General features: G+C 41.1%; 1 long non-coding RNA gene across 1 annotated transcript in view; it reads left to right on the plus strand.

Annotated features, from left to right (window-relative positions):
* LOC116085096 overlaps positions 1-8,097 on the plus strand; it is an 18,020-nt gene extending 9,923 nt beyond the window's left edge. The window contains exons 2-3 of the long non-coding RNA XR_004116416.1: positions 7,551-7,600; positions 7,994-8,097. This is a non-coding gene — a long non-coding RNA (uncharacterized LOC116085096). The remainder of the gene's footprint in view (positions 1-7,550; positions 7,601-7,993) is intronic.
* The last annotated feature ends 6,946 nt before the right edge of the window (positions 8,098-15,043 follow it).

A 15,043-nucleotide genomic window follows, 5' to 3' on the forward strand; every position in this document is an offset into this window, starting at 1 on the left:
TTTATTGTATCACAGTTAGCTTCAGTTTTCAACTTGACATACCTTGGAAGAGAAATTCTCAACTGAGGAATGGCCTCTACCAGATTGGGTTAAGAACATGTTTGTGGGGAGTTTTCTTGATTGTTAATTGATGTAGAAGAGTCAAGTCTATGGTGGGCACTACATTCCTGAGTGGATGGGATGCATAGAAAAGCTAGTTGTGTGAGTCAGATGGAATGAGCCAGTAAGCAGGGTCCTTGAGGTTCTTGCCTCGAGTTCCTGCCTTGGCTTCCCTCAATGATGAACTGTAATCTCTAAGTGGAACGAAACCCTTTCACCACCAAATTGCTTTAGATCATAATGTTTTACCACAGAAACTGAGAAACAAATTAACATATCCTATAAAGGGGATTTCTGGTGAGATTCCTAGAAAATGGCAGCTTTGTAGCTGAGAGGGGAGAAAAACCTTAAGCAAATATTGTTAATGATGTTGGAATTTCTCAACTGGCGAAAGGCTTCAACCTCTAGGGGAAGGGGCCTGTTTCCATTCCACGTGCCCACTCTTTGCCCCCTTCTTCGATTCTCTCTATCCCATTTGACCAAAGCTCATCTTCCTAGACCAGCCAATATGTCCTCCCCAGATTCTGATCACAGAGATGATCTTTCTTGGTGCGCATCTTTTGTGAGTACATCTGAAATGAGCTAGAGGGCAGATTTGCCATTTCAAAAAGGGATTTGCTTGTTTAAAGGCCCTGTTTTCTGGGTAAGACTTTCATATTTGTTTGTGTTTGATCAGCTCCACCTTCAAAACTGCAGCAAGTGTTTGAGTCCTGTTCCAGCCCAGAGGTTTTATTCTGAGCACAGAGCTAGACGACTCCCTCGAGACTCTCCCTGGCCTCCAGCCTAAATGGCTTCCAGGGTCTCTTCAGGACCACTTGGAACATTTGGCCCCAGACTGAATTCCAACAGATTTCCTTTGGCTGTTGGTTAATAACATTTTTACTTAAGACCAGATTTTTATATTCTATGTTTAAGGGAGGCTTCGGGGTTTGGACGTGGTTATCAAGACTCAAACAACAACAACAATAACAACAAAATAAATAACCAAAACCAATCACTCCTCTTGATTTTTTTCCTCTTTTTGTTTTTCACTAACTTTAATTGAATTCAATTTAGAAATTTTTTTTCCTGCCCCAAAACATGCCGATTCTCATTTTTCTTAGAATGTTGGTTTTAGCCAGAAAGTGTCTGTTTTGGCATTAATATATTTTTATCTTTCTGTTTTCAATTGGAGACGTATTGGCAATTTAATGGTGACTTTTTCTTATAAGTGTAGCCAATTCCTTTTAATCCTTGATCTCCCCTTCTCTGGCTTTAAAAGGTACTCGATCTGAATCTAAAATATGGACAATTTTACCAGCAGCTGTGCAAACACATACCAAGAAGGCAAAACAGCTTTTCAATTTCTCATCAACAGGCCCCAACAGATCTCTTTCCTGACTTCCCTCAGCAGATCACTTGTGTTAGAGTCTCTTTCTGATAATTCCTTTCCCAGTTCTGGAAAACATTAATTTTTTTGTTTTTGCTTTTTTTTTTTTTTTTTTTTTTTTTTTTTTTTGAGCTTGTAATAGAATTCAACTAATTGGCTTCAATCCAATGGTGGAACTCATTGTTTGACTTAAATTATTCATCAGAAATAGTTGCATCAATGTGCTCCATACCACCTCAGCCTTTCTTTTAGTTTGCTGATTTCACCCTTAGGAAATCACCTCCAAGTATGGTATGGTGGTTCTACCAACTTACATCTTCTGGGCTCGGTCATTCTCTGCATGTCCTTAATTGGAACAATGCTTCTACTGAGACAGTCACTGAAGTTAAGAGAACAGAATGCTCTAGTTTTACTAGGCAGAGGTCATGTGGGCATTCTGTCACTATTCCTGAATGATGGGAGAAGATGTCTGTCTGCCATGCCCTTTTTTTTTCATGAATTAGCTTGGAGAAGAGATAGGGGGGTCTCAGGTTGGGATGCTGATTAGGCAAAAACTGTTAATGTCCTATACTTCCTGCTAAGTGTTAAACTTTACCCAAGAAGCCTGTTTTATGATAGCTGGCTGGGCCAATATTATTTAGTAAGTTGTACTTATTATAGAGGTCTCATATTATACACAGTTCCAGATATCAATCCTATGAATCCTAAGCCTGTTTTGTAGTTTTGAATTCAGATGATGGTATGTGGCATTGTATAGAAAGAGCATGCTGTTATGAGACCTTCACTGCTATTTCACAAATCTTAATGAGTACCTTTCCTATGGAAGTCATCCAGCTAGGCTTTGTGTTATACATTTGATAAGGTCATATTTTATACTCTGATTCACAATAAGAGTAAGAGATATGCTTTTCAATTAATAAATCATAGCATGATGTACAAGTGCCTACAATGAAGGACATAGTTGTTTCAAGATCTCACAGTGTAACTGAATGCTTTGTTCTCATCTTTGTTTTATCCAATTTCATAGAATCTCTTAGGATAGGAGCTCTTTGCAGATATCACTGAGGACTTCTGTCTTTGGCCATTTAGCTGGTGAGCAGAAGAAAGCCTGAGAATCCTATTGGGGAATGGATGCAGCTTTTCTTAGAAAATAGAAATCCTAACGATACATGACTGTCCTTTAAGCTTGTAGAATAATTTGTATGTTTCACTTCCCCATGCCTAGGGTTTGTCTGTCATGACATACCACTGATTCCTTCACTGTAACACTCCTTAAATTCCCACCTGATACATCTTGTGATTTAAGCCATTAACATCTTATACCTTGGTCTCAAGGCATTTTAACTGACTTTCCTTTTGCTTTCAGTCTCTATTTAGTATATTCTGGCAGCAAGTTTTGGGGCAGAAAGAAGTTTAGGCCACACAAATACCACGTGCATAATTCACCTGAAAGATATCCATGCTGAGATAGTTGTTGAGCTGCATCTTGGCTTACAACTTCAGATATTGTCTGATCATCATTTGGGATTTCATCAGTATTCTGAGAAGGCAATTATAGACATTATTTATCTAGAAACATGGTAGCAAAGCCTTTCACCTGACCTCAGTGTTTTCTCATTGCTACCTTAGATCCACTGACATTTAAAATTCACTCTCAGGTTCTTCTCTTCTAGACCCCATGTTCAAACTTGTCCAGTGTATTACTTTCCTTGAGCCACATTTTCCAACCAAGTGACTTATCCAATCCTTCTACAAAGACTGTGGCTGTATCTTGTTCAACTCCCATCTAGGTTAACTCCATGCCTGGCAATTCCAGTTGACTATGGTCTTATCTGCCCGGTTCTCATTTGTACTTGACATGGGATTTATGGTATCTCTGAGCTCTGACGTGGAAGTTAGTGTTTTCTTTTCATGAGGCTGTGTAGTTTATTGTATATCACATGTGTAACTGAATAGCTGCCAATAAAGGGACTGGAAATGGTTGCTCTCAGTGTGGACACATGCTTTATGCAGAGTAGGAATAGAGGGCTGGGTTAGAAGAAAAACAGAAACCAATTAAAGTAAGCATGAGGAGGCATTCTTTCTCAGTCTTTGCTGCTTTCTTTTCTTCTTGCTTTGCTATGTTCTCATTGGAGAAAAGGTTCTCCCTCGGCCGGGTGAACCCCAAAGCTTGATTCTTTAGACAATGAGATTCAAGCCTAAAGTCAGCTTCACTAGCTCACTTGGATTTGAGGCACAGCTGAACCAAAACAGTAAAAGGAGTTTTTTATTGACTTAATTTCCTTCGTGCAGGGATATTAATAAAATCAGCAGTGTATGATTGCCAGTCGTATGTAGCAGTTGAAGATCACACGCTTTTGATAAAAATCTTTATTAACATGATGAGAAACGTCATTTTTATGCGAATATTACATAATTTAAATGCTCATTTTATGCTAAGGGTAGCTTGTGATTAGTGTTGATGTTCTCTAGTGGTTGTCTGTGATTTTTCTTAGGGTAGAGTACGTAAGTGGTTGATAAAATATGATTTGTTTCTAGACTATGTGTTTAGATGTTACTTTGGTGACTTTGGGGTGAACTGTTTTCCCTAAGTGATTTTTTCCCCCAAAACACCATCAATTTGCTTATAGCTTTTCATATAAATAACTACACAGCCATAATTTGATAATATATTATCTATGCAGTGGGGTAACATGAATATGAACTAATGTTGCTTCTTGTGAGGTAATGCAAGACATTTTCTTTATTTGGGAGGCTCCTTCTGCTAAATACTTACTTTAGTTTTTTTTTTTTCAAGGTATAATTTTCAAAAAGGTTGATCTTGGAAAGCTGTAAGGTTGATTTGTTTCTTTCAATCAGATTTGATAGCTTCAACTTTTAGAACTTACTGCTCAAAGACAGCAACACAGACAGAACTGATCTTTGCTTATTTGGTTCTGGAATGTTAGTTCAGTTAAGAAATGAAAATGTGTGGAGTGGGTGGGTGGATGGGGGCACACCCTCTTAGAATCAGGGGGAGGGAGCAAGGGATAGGGGATTTCCAGGAGGGGGGAACTGGGAAAGGGAATAACATTTGAAATGTAAATAAAGAAACTATCCAGCCAGGCAGTGGTGGTACAGGCCTTTAAGCCCAGCACTTGGGAGGCAGAGGCAGGCAAATTTCTGAGTTTAAGGCCAGCCTGGTCTACAGAGTGAGTTCCAGGACAGCCAGTGCTACACAGAGAAACCCCCGTCTCAAAGAACAAACAAACAAACAAAAAACCAAAAACAAACAAAGAAACAAAAACAAACAAGCAAACAAAAAGAAAATGTGTCTCAGGATAGGACACTATCTGCTTTGTTCTAAATGACATTGGAACTATTCCTGGCCTAGACAGGTACTAGTACAGAGTCCTGCAAAGCTGATGCATGCTTTGACACACAAGCAGGAATTTCCTATGGTCTAAGTTTTTTCCAAATGTATATTACTAATTTTATGTAACAGGAAAGGAGAATTATGAAAACACCACAGGTGGTATTAGGAATTAGAAAGCTAATTTCTTTTCTGTGTGCCTTCGATGAAAATTACCTTAATGTACCTACAATGTATTCTGTGTATAATGGGATATACTGGTATTTATGTGCTCAGCAAACCAAAATTTGTATTATTTAAATTACCAAAGGGTAAATTGTGTGTTACAGATGTGACTTCTTGACATGTTGGGGGCCAACAGCATGCCCAGTGTTTTGAGTTTAGGAGTAAAGTCATAAGGTATAGGTGTAGGTTGTTCATCAAATCCTCCTGCTTTAAAACAAGACTGCTGCTTTGTGTCTATTTCTGCTGGCTGCAATATTCCCCTTGACCAGGCTGTTTGGTTTGCCTTCTATTTTACTCCAGCAGAAATCAAAATGTATTTTATAGATCCATACTTTGGTAATATGCTAGAAAAGGGAACACAAGCAACCTAAAGCAAATTTCTGCCACAGTGCTTTTAATATTAAGAGAGATTTTCATCTAACAGCACCAACAGAATAGAACATGAGCATACCAGCAGCTCAGGGCTGTAAACACAGGTTCCTGATGACTTAGTCCTTAGGGAGAATAGAGCATACAGTTTTTATATTATTCAGCTTGTCATTCTAGTGGCATAGAACTGATTTTTGCCTCAGAAAATGTCTCTTTTCCAAATCTCCAGCTGCCCTTCATTCATAAAGCAGCATTTTAATAAGGTAGTTGTTTACTACAAAACAATGATAATACTAATAACGAATCCCCAACTGCAAAGCATATTCCTTTCCAGTGACGGCCTCGTTGATGCCAAACAGCTGGAGGAAAGATGGGCGAAAACGCAATCAGGCATTTAAACACCATTGCTGGATGTTTCCAAACATAAACGTCCAGATGTATAGCATTGTGGAAGTAATAGGTTTGATTACTTGCCTTTTGCATACTTCATCTGGATCTTTTGATGCTATGTGGATGAAATCTTAAGATTATTCTTCATCTTTCTGTATCCTAAATGGCTTTTCTGAACATGCATGCTAACAGCAATGCTGAAAACTGGTGGAGGCTGAGGCTGGCAGGGGCTGTGTGAGAGAAAGAAGGGAAAGGATTCCGAACGTGGTTAAATGGGTCCCTCTCCTGGCTAGTGCATGTGGAAGCAATGACTTGAAAGACAACTGAAGCAGTTCCAGTTTTCAGTTGATGAATATATAAGAATGAAGATTTCTGAGGGAAGGTCAAGATTCCCCGATTCTCCTCTGAGACTCAGAGCCCAAATAACCAGGGGCTTCCTGTGATATTTAGTTCTAATAAAGAAAGCTCTTCTGTATACCACTGAAAATATTTGCTCAAAAAGAATCTGCAGTCACTAGTATGGAGGTACAATTGTTTGTTTTTCTAAATGTTGTCTCATCAGGCACGATTAAAAGTCTAGAAGAAATGTAACGAGTCTCTCTTTTTTTTTTTTCTTAAACTTCAGACTACCCTACCCAAACCAACTCAAGTCTTCTGTTGTCCTTCTCTGATATCGGTAATTAGCATGAAAAGTCATTGCCAAAATATGCCACTAAGCATAAACACCTAAAGATTAATGAGCTCATCAGATGTGGCCTGCTCTCAGAATCACATTCCCATGTCCTAGTACTAAAATAAACGCCAATGCCTTTCCAAGAGTGAAAGGAAAAAAAAAAAAAACAGTCATTTTTCTGACATGTCCCTGAAGAAATCAATTCTACAGATCACGGAGGAACCAAGAAAAGCTTGTGCATATGAGTAACTCAGTCTGCTCAGTGATTCAAGATGACTAGTTAAAAGAGCCCTCTGCAATGATGACGGCTCCTGGGCAGGAAGAACAATGTCATCATTAACATGTGGGAGTGTTTAGCATTTAGAGCGCTTCACACATAAAGAAACTTAACACGAGACTATTTATTATGCTTTAGACAGATGCTTTAATATGTCTTTAGCCTTCAGCCAACCAGGCCACCCGTGGTATTCTTCAGCCAGGGGCTTTTAAAAAATAATTGGTAGGCAGCAATTTTCTAACAAGACTGACTGCAGTATACTTCCCTAAATCTTTCTCTTACCCTTAACTATCCCTTACAGTAGTTCAGGGCTGACAAACTTCTCTGACATTGATTCCTCACATATAAGTAATTACTGGCATAAAAGAGGATGAAAGGATAGAGATTGTTCTTTTGCTTTTTTATCATTAATGGTTCCTTTGCAATAGAAAGACTATCCAGAGATGATTACTTTGAAAGATGGTTCTCTTCTGATTAGACATTGCCTCATTCTGTGGAAGCTGTTATTACAGGAGCCTCCAAAACAAGAAATGCCAATCCAACATGGGTGATAACTGTGGGTGGGAAAATGTACATTGTAAAATACTTATCTTAAGTGGTAAAAGCCAGTGGTAGGTATGCCTCCAAGGAGGAGGGTTGCTTAGTAGAGAGTAAACAGCTTGTAGATTCCATGGTCTTACTATCAATGTAAGAAACACACACATTGCAAAAGCAAGTCAGATATATTGGTATGTGAAAACTTATAAAGAGATCTTAATGACTCCTATACAACCTTGGGCATTGTTCATTTCTCTAGGTCTTTATGTGGCTCAAAGACCCAGAGGTGCTAAGGACTGGCCCAAGAAGGTATCTACTTGCATATTTTACATATATACCACTCCTACCCACTCAGTGGCATTCTATAGAGGTATGTTTAAGTCTAGGGTGAGGAGAGTGATTACATCAGCAGAGCATTTAGTGTGTTTAGCAGGGCAAGCATCTCCTGGGCTTGAAAGGACTGGAAGTCTGAGCACAGAATCTATGATTGTTTTTTTTTTTTTTTTTTTGAGGAGAAAAGTTGTGTGTGTGTATATGGGGGGGTGGGAGTGGGGGAGTGTTGTCTGTTGTTTTGTGTTGGTTTTGTTTGAGTTTTGAATTTTCCAGTGACACTGTGAGGAGTTGGACTTGTATTTGTTTTAGTTTTGTGGCTTGAGTTCTGATAAGTGTTTTGTCTCAACGTTGTTGATTTTCCCCTGTGAGGAGGAGGATCCTGGCACAGCCATAGGCACTCCAGAGGACCATGTTCACCTTGATCTCAGCACAGAACATCAAGTCAATCCTACCTGGTGAAGCAGTTCAACCCTCTGCTCTAGGTATGAAAGGACAGGGGGTAGGGGAGGGGGCGACTGGGACACAGAGCTGAACCTGGAGTGTCCGTGCAGCCAGGCCTCATAATATACACTGGCATTCCATGTATTCAGCTCTTATACAAGGAGGTGGGGTGAGGAATGTAAATGACCATCCCACTGGCTTTCTCTGGGCTCAAAATCTGATGGAGGAGGTCTCAGAGAGAACTCTGTGGGCACAAGCATTCCCCTGTAGGTGCCTGTGATGAGGGTATGGGTGCTAATGAGACACAGAGCATGTGCCTAGCCAAGCACTGTAGTCCCTTCTGCATGGAGCTACAGAGGCACAAGGACATACCCATTGCCAATCTGGTTCAGCTACATGAGCTGGAACTGAAGCCTGCAGCCTGGAGTTGGTAGCTCAGGTCAGAGGTTGCCAGCCTCCTTCTTCTCTCTCAGCCCCCAGTTTGTGCTAGATGCTGATAACCACAGCCCAGTCCTTTTCAGGGTATGGGGTGAAGAGGAATTGACTGACCATGCACCAGAGTCATTGCTGCTGTTAGACCTGGATGGTGCTGAGTCCTGACAAAGATCCCAGTGGCAAAGTGGTGTTCACCCTTGTTGCACACATCCCGCTCGAAGCCTGCCACATTTCTGGCTCTACCTGTGCTCTGGCAGCCTCATCTTCAAGCGCCAGTATAGCTACAAGCCTGGACACAGGCCCCGGATTGACTCCCATTAGGTCATCGTGAACATGTGGGTTGTCAATGCTCTCTACATGATCATCATTTCCGCTGACATTCCCCAAGTGTCCCCGTAGAGGTGACCTTGTTAGAAAGGTCTAGGACCACGGAGATCTGAGTTACCTTGCTGTCTTAAAGGGTGCAGCATTCTCCAACTTGTTGGAGCTGGTCAGCACCTCGGACAGAGACCTGGGCATCAACAGGCTTGAGCACAATGCCCTCTAGTCATAAGATCAGGCCAAGCAGCAGCCAGCTAGTGTCACCTAGTGGTAGCACAGTGTCATTGGCCAGTGAGAGCCTCTGAGGACTACCTGACATTGGTGGAGGAGGGCTGTGGGGTTCCGTACTATGAGAGTGGACAAAATGACAAAGTGTGAGGTGTCAGTGTGAAAGAACAACCCATCCGACTTCTCTCTGGCCACACTAGTCACCCGAAACTTGATTCTGAGCCCCAGTGGCCAGGTCACCTTCTGGCAGCTGAAAGCTGAGGCTGGCCAAGGCAAGGTCTTATGCTCCCTCTCTGATCCCCCAGCAAGGTCGTCTTCTTGCCTGTTCTTCACTGCTACTACGCTGCTATTCCGCTTTAAATGCCGGTGGATCGGGAGCCACCTAGCGGGTGGTCTCAGCTTTGCGGTAACAACAAGGAGGACAGGTGATAGGGCACAGTTTAATGGGTTGATGCTTTGGCTAATGGCCAAAGCCTTCTGCTAGTGGCCATCTCGGTGTAACTTGCTTTAGTACACAAGGGAAGGAGTGCAGCTCAAGCCAACAGCAAGCAAGAGGTGCCCCAAGTCTCAGAGCTTTTAGGAGCTGATTCTGAGGGCTTCAATTCAAACTCTTATGACATCGTGGCCTCTTTTCGTTTTGTCAGACATGTAGGAAAAGTGGCATTCCATGACATTCTAGTGTAGGGACAGTGGACAGCTTTTATGCCCCTTTCTTCTGTAGGGACTGGGTCCTACCTATGGCTGGGGAGCATATGCAGCTCTCTAATAGACCTCACTAACATTTAATCGATTTTCATGCCAGGAGGCATTATGCCAATTCAGTGCCTGATTGTTTGGGACTTCAAATGTCTATTTGGTGTTGGGTAAGATCTCTTCAGATAATGACAGGAAGCTTGATGGTAACGTTCATGGGAGCAGACATCGACTCCCATTGCTGTCCCTTTGCCCATGGTAACTCCTCTGGGTCTGGTTTTAACACAAACCCCCCTCAGAGTCAGCTCTCAATGATGCACTCCTGATGAGGGAAGCAGTGCCTGTACTGTCAGTCTCCTTATCTAAGGGTAAAATATTAGTGACTGCTGCTCTGCTCTTTATAAATTGAGTTCAATCGTAGTTCCTTCCCACTCCCCATCCCTTTACAGAGGGGATAAATCTGCCACAAATTTAAGGTAATTTCTGATTATTTATCATTACAGCTGAGCAATGCGTGTGACATTTTGTACATATTTTATGGATAACAAAGTAATTCTTTTCGCTTTCAGGACACATCTGAATCCAGATGGATTTAGTGTGAAGGACAGTGGAGAAGGAGACAGTAGATTGAGTGACACCAGTTTGGATATCAGTAGAGAGGGAGTCAAAATAAGCAACCTCTCAGATGATTGTAAATAAGTTCAAACCCATGTCATTGAACCACCTGCTCTCAAAGTCATCATATTTATATTCCAGGCAGGAAAAAAAAATAGATTCGTTGTCCCCCAAACACAGAAAGTGTATCCAAATCATTTGAGAATGCTATAACAAGACACCCCAGGTTGAGCAGCTTAAACACCAAATGTCTATTTCTCATAACGGATAGATAAATTTCACATAGAGCCAGATTTTAGTTGCTGGAAACACATACACAGCTTTGCTTGACTTAGCTCTGTTTAAAGACTGCTGCATACAGACAGCCTCATACCACCAGTTAATTCACCAACTCTGCTATTTTGAGGTCTTGTCTCTTGCCAACACATTTTTTTTTCTTTTTGATAGTCAAGTTCTTTGTCACAATGGGTGGGGTGTGTCGTTCTGAGGTGGAGTTCCTGTGAGAAAAAGAGTAATGAACCGTGAGGATGTCTTAGGTTGTTTTTCATGAAAGGGAGCCCAGGCCTTACCTCTATAAGAGATGGAACCTTACACAAAGATGAACATGAATGCGAGGTCTTTGTGTTCAAAAGCATCCTCACTATGAAGGATACACTTGCTAACATGTGTCTAGTACCTTCCACTTTTGAAGTTAGCATGGTGTCTAAAAACAATCTACATCTTAATTTTCTTCTTCCGAATATGTTTCAGTTTGTAGAAATCTCTCCTAAAATGTGGCATTTGGAGTTCATTCAGCCAGTATCTCTTTGGAGTTCCAAAGTCATATACCAAAATGGCCTCAATATCTCAATCTGAGTAACAAGAGACATGCTATGTTTTTGAAATCGAATCCCTGCCTTTTATTCTCCAAATTTTCTTGGCTGTGTCTCAGTATAGGATGCCTCTAGTTACCTTTTACCCTAGCTAAACTCATTGGTACTATTCTCCCATACATAGCTTCCATCCCAGTGGCAAATCCTGTTTTCTGGATGATTCTCATTCATTTTACTTCTCGCCACTTTCAAGGCTACTGCTATATCCCATGCACCACCCTCAGCTCCTGCTTGGATGACTGCAATAGCCCTGAACTGGCCTCTTTGCTTCCTCTCTCCCCACTTTGCTCAATAGTCTATGTGGAATAACATGTTTTGATCCTCACACCACACTCATCCAATCCCGTGTCTCAACTCTTCAAAGTTTTCTCTATCCAAATGAAATCCAAGATGTAGTTTAGAACACAGTGGCTTAAAACTCAGTTTGCTATGCTCATGGATTCTACGGCTTAGTCTGGCCAAGGCGCCCTTGAGATGGCTTGTCTTTACTCCAAGAGACAAGGGGTTTTAGTTGGGGAAATCTGATGACCATGTTTTAGAATTACCCGCAGACTTCTTTTGTTATATGTGTGCTATAAGCTCGAGTGACTGAAGTTACTGGAGAATGGACTTGAGGGAAGGGAAAACAGGCTATATGCTCACTTTCCACGGCAAAGCAGTCTCAGGAAAGTCACATGACAGCATAGGGTGGTACACGTGAACAATGCAATCAGTTATACAAAAGACTAATTCCCTCTCATGACCCACATCTGAAATAACAGTAATTTATTTCATATTTTATTGTTCTAAGCAGTTCTAAAGCCACCCACATTTGAAAGGAAGGGACAAAGAGCCAATCTCTGCGCTGAAAACTATTTCAAAAATTTTAGTGTTGTATTCTTAAATCAGCCACCACACATTGTCTACAAGAAATGTTTACATTATCTGGCCCCACATGCTTCACTTGCCCAATGTCTAATGGGCACTCTTCTTTCCCTAGATAATTCATATAGTCTCAGTGGCCTTCTTGTTTGTTGAATATTCCAAGCATATCGTTGTCAGTTCTGAGAGCCCACTTCTCCCTTTTCTAGGAAGTTCATGCATCCTGTTTACTTCCCTTGGGCTTTTACTTAATTGTCCTTCTTTGTGAGTGTTGGCTCTTCTCTCCTCCCTGTCACTCTTGATTCCCTTTGCTCTGCATTACTGCCCTTCACAGTATCTGCTTCAGCCTTGCGTCATACATCTGTAATGTGTGCTATTTGTTCCCTGTTATATACTGAATCTCCAGGATCAAACATGTATGCAAAATGAGGAGAGGCAAAACAAAAAGATAGCAGTTTTACTGGGTGGATGAGTGGAAGAAATGTGGACCTAATTCCCAGTTTCTTAAAATGTGGGTGTGACCTCCATTTGATGGTGGGAGTTGTGAGCAAATTGGTAACAGTAAAGGTTGCTAGATATACACACCCAAAAATTCATTCTAAATCATAGGTGATTAATTTAGGTATGTCTGGGAGTGCTCTCTTGGGTTGCATAAGATGGCATCCCTGCAGACTTGATTCTGAACATAGATGTGGCCATTTCATATTGAATAAGCCATCATGTCACGTAGCTCAAGCGAAGCCTGCCTGGAACCCCTCAGCTCAGATTCAAGACTACTATATGCTATGAACTATGAAGTTTTGTGTGTACGCAAGGTTTCTTTTCTCATAGAAAATAAATCAATCAACCAAATCAGGAGTTTTTAATATTTTCCTACCATCACTCCTCATTGTATAGGTGCCAAATATGTATAACTCTGGATTGTATCATTTAATTGTTTGGTTTTTTAAAAAATTGCTGTTTGAGTTGCAGACTTGGGTTTCATAGAAAACGGAGTTGTTAAACGAAGTTTGACTTAAGATTGGCACAGGATTTTCAAGAGTTCTTAAAATGGCCCCAAGCACACTTCTACATTCTTACTCTACTTAGTAATGTGAAGTGGGGTTCTGAGCACTGGCAATTATAACATCAGAATATTGATCAAGTTTGAAAAGTGTTGAGGATAACCAACCAGGTGTGTCCAACCTGTGGGTTGCAGGCTACAAGCATCCCTGGATGACTGAAGAGTCTCAATATATTTAAGACTACAATGTGGTGTTGCAATTAAATTATTTATTAAAATAATTATATTTTTATTATCCTCTTTTAAGAGTGTGCCTGTTGAGGATTTTTTTTTTTTGTCAACTTGATATAAACTGGAGCCATCCTGGATGAGGGACCCTCCTTGGAGAAGACACCTTCATTAGATTGGCCTGTTGGCAAGTTTGTGGGTCATTTTCTATTTAATGGGTGATTAATGTTGGTGATGCTGCACCTAGAAGGTTGGTCTTGCAAGGTATAAGAAAGCAAGTCGAGTGAGCCATGGGGAACAATCGAGTAAGTAGCATTCCTCAGTGGTCTTTGCTTCTGCTCTTGCCCTCTGGTTCTTCCCTTGAGTTCCCTCAATGACAGACTGTGATCAGGATTTGTAAGCTGATATAATCCTTTTCTTCTTCAAGCTGCTTTTGGTCATAATGTTTATTACACCAACAGAAAGCTAACTAAGCCAGCAATTCTCCCTTCACCTTATATGAGAGGGTTACATTGTAGATGTATCAGCTGTGGTTGAACACTCCAGGGCCTGTTCTCTTCATTTTGATTAGTGACAGATTTTCTGTAATGATTTTCAACAGCAAAAAAAAAATTTTTTAATGAAGGTGAGACCTACACCTTTCTATGGTATAATGATAAGCTTTTAGAATGGAGTTACAAATCATACTTGTCTAGGAAAGGAAGTTTCTCTTCTAGAGCCCAGGGCACCACCAGCCACTGGCTAGGCTTATAGTACCAGGCATGAATTCCTTCCCATTGAGCAGACCTTCAGTCTAACTATACAGTCTAGCTGTTGGTTATCTCTAAGATACATCAGTGAATGTTTGATTGTATCTCCATTTTATACACCTATATAACTAGAATCGTGTAAAAAGTTCTTGAGGGAAATAAATAAATCTTAAAAAAAGAATATGCGTCCAAACCAAGAGAACATTGTTCTCAGTGAAAACATTCCCATTGACACTCTCTGGAATTCACAAGAATGACCCTAATGAAGTCTCCTAGCCCAACAGGACATTTTCTATAATCAAGCAAGGCTCTCACCAGTGGGACTTGGACACTGACCCAGCCACAATACCTTCAACCTACATTTGTCCCACCTGTAAAATGTGCTGGGGTAATGGTGGTACACAACTTGTGGAAATGACCAGTCAATGACTGGTCCAACTTGAGGTCTATACTTGACACTGAATGGGTGGCCAGGAGCCATAGCCTGAGCAGTCCAGAGACGCAGGATAGCACCAAAGACGACTGGCAAAAAAGTGTCAATGAAATGATTCCTAATGATATTCTGATGTACTTAGATCTGTGCCTAGCCTAGCTGTCATTAGACACTAGGTGAAGCCAGGAGAACCTCAAAAAAGAGAAGAGGAAGGACTGTAGGAGCCAGGGGGCTGAGGCCACTACAAGAGAGAACATGGCTTACAGGATCAACTAAGCAGGGCTCATACGGGCCCACAGAGACAATCACAAACCCTGTACGGGTCTGAGCCAAGGCCTCTGCATAGACATTATGGTTGTATGGTTGGTGTGCTTGTGGATCCCTAACAGTGCAAGAGTGGGTACCTCAGACTCTTTTGCCTGTGCTTAGGACCCTTTTACTTCTCACAGGTTGCCTTATCCAGCCTTAATATGAGGGTTTGTGTCTAGTCTTGCTATAATTGGTTATGCTGAGTTTGGCTAAAGTCCTCAGAGGCTTGTT

This window comes from Mastomys coucha, unplaced genomic scaffold (assembly GCF_008632895.1).
Source record: "Mastomys coucha isolate ucsf_1 unplaced genomic scaffold, UCSF_Mcou_1 pScaffold9, whole genome shotgun sequence".
In the NCBI taxonomy this organism is placed as follows: Eukaryota; Metazoa; Chordata; class Mammalia; order Rodentia; family Muridae; genus Mastomys; species Mastomys coucha.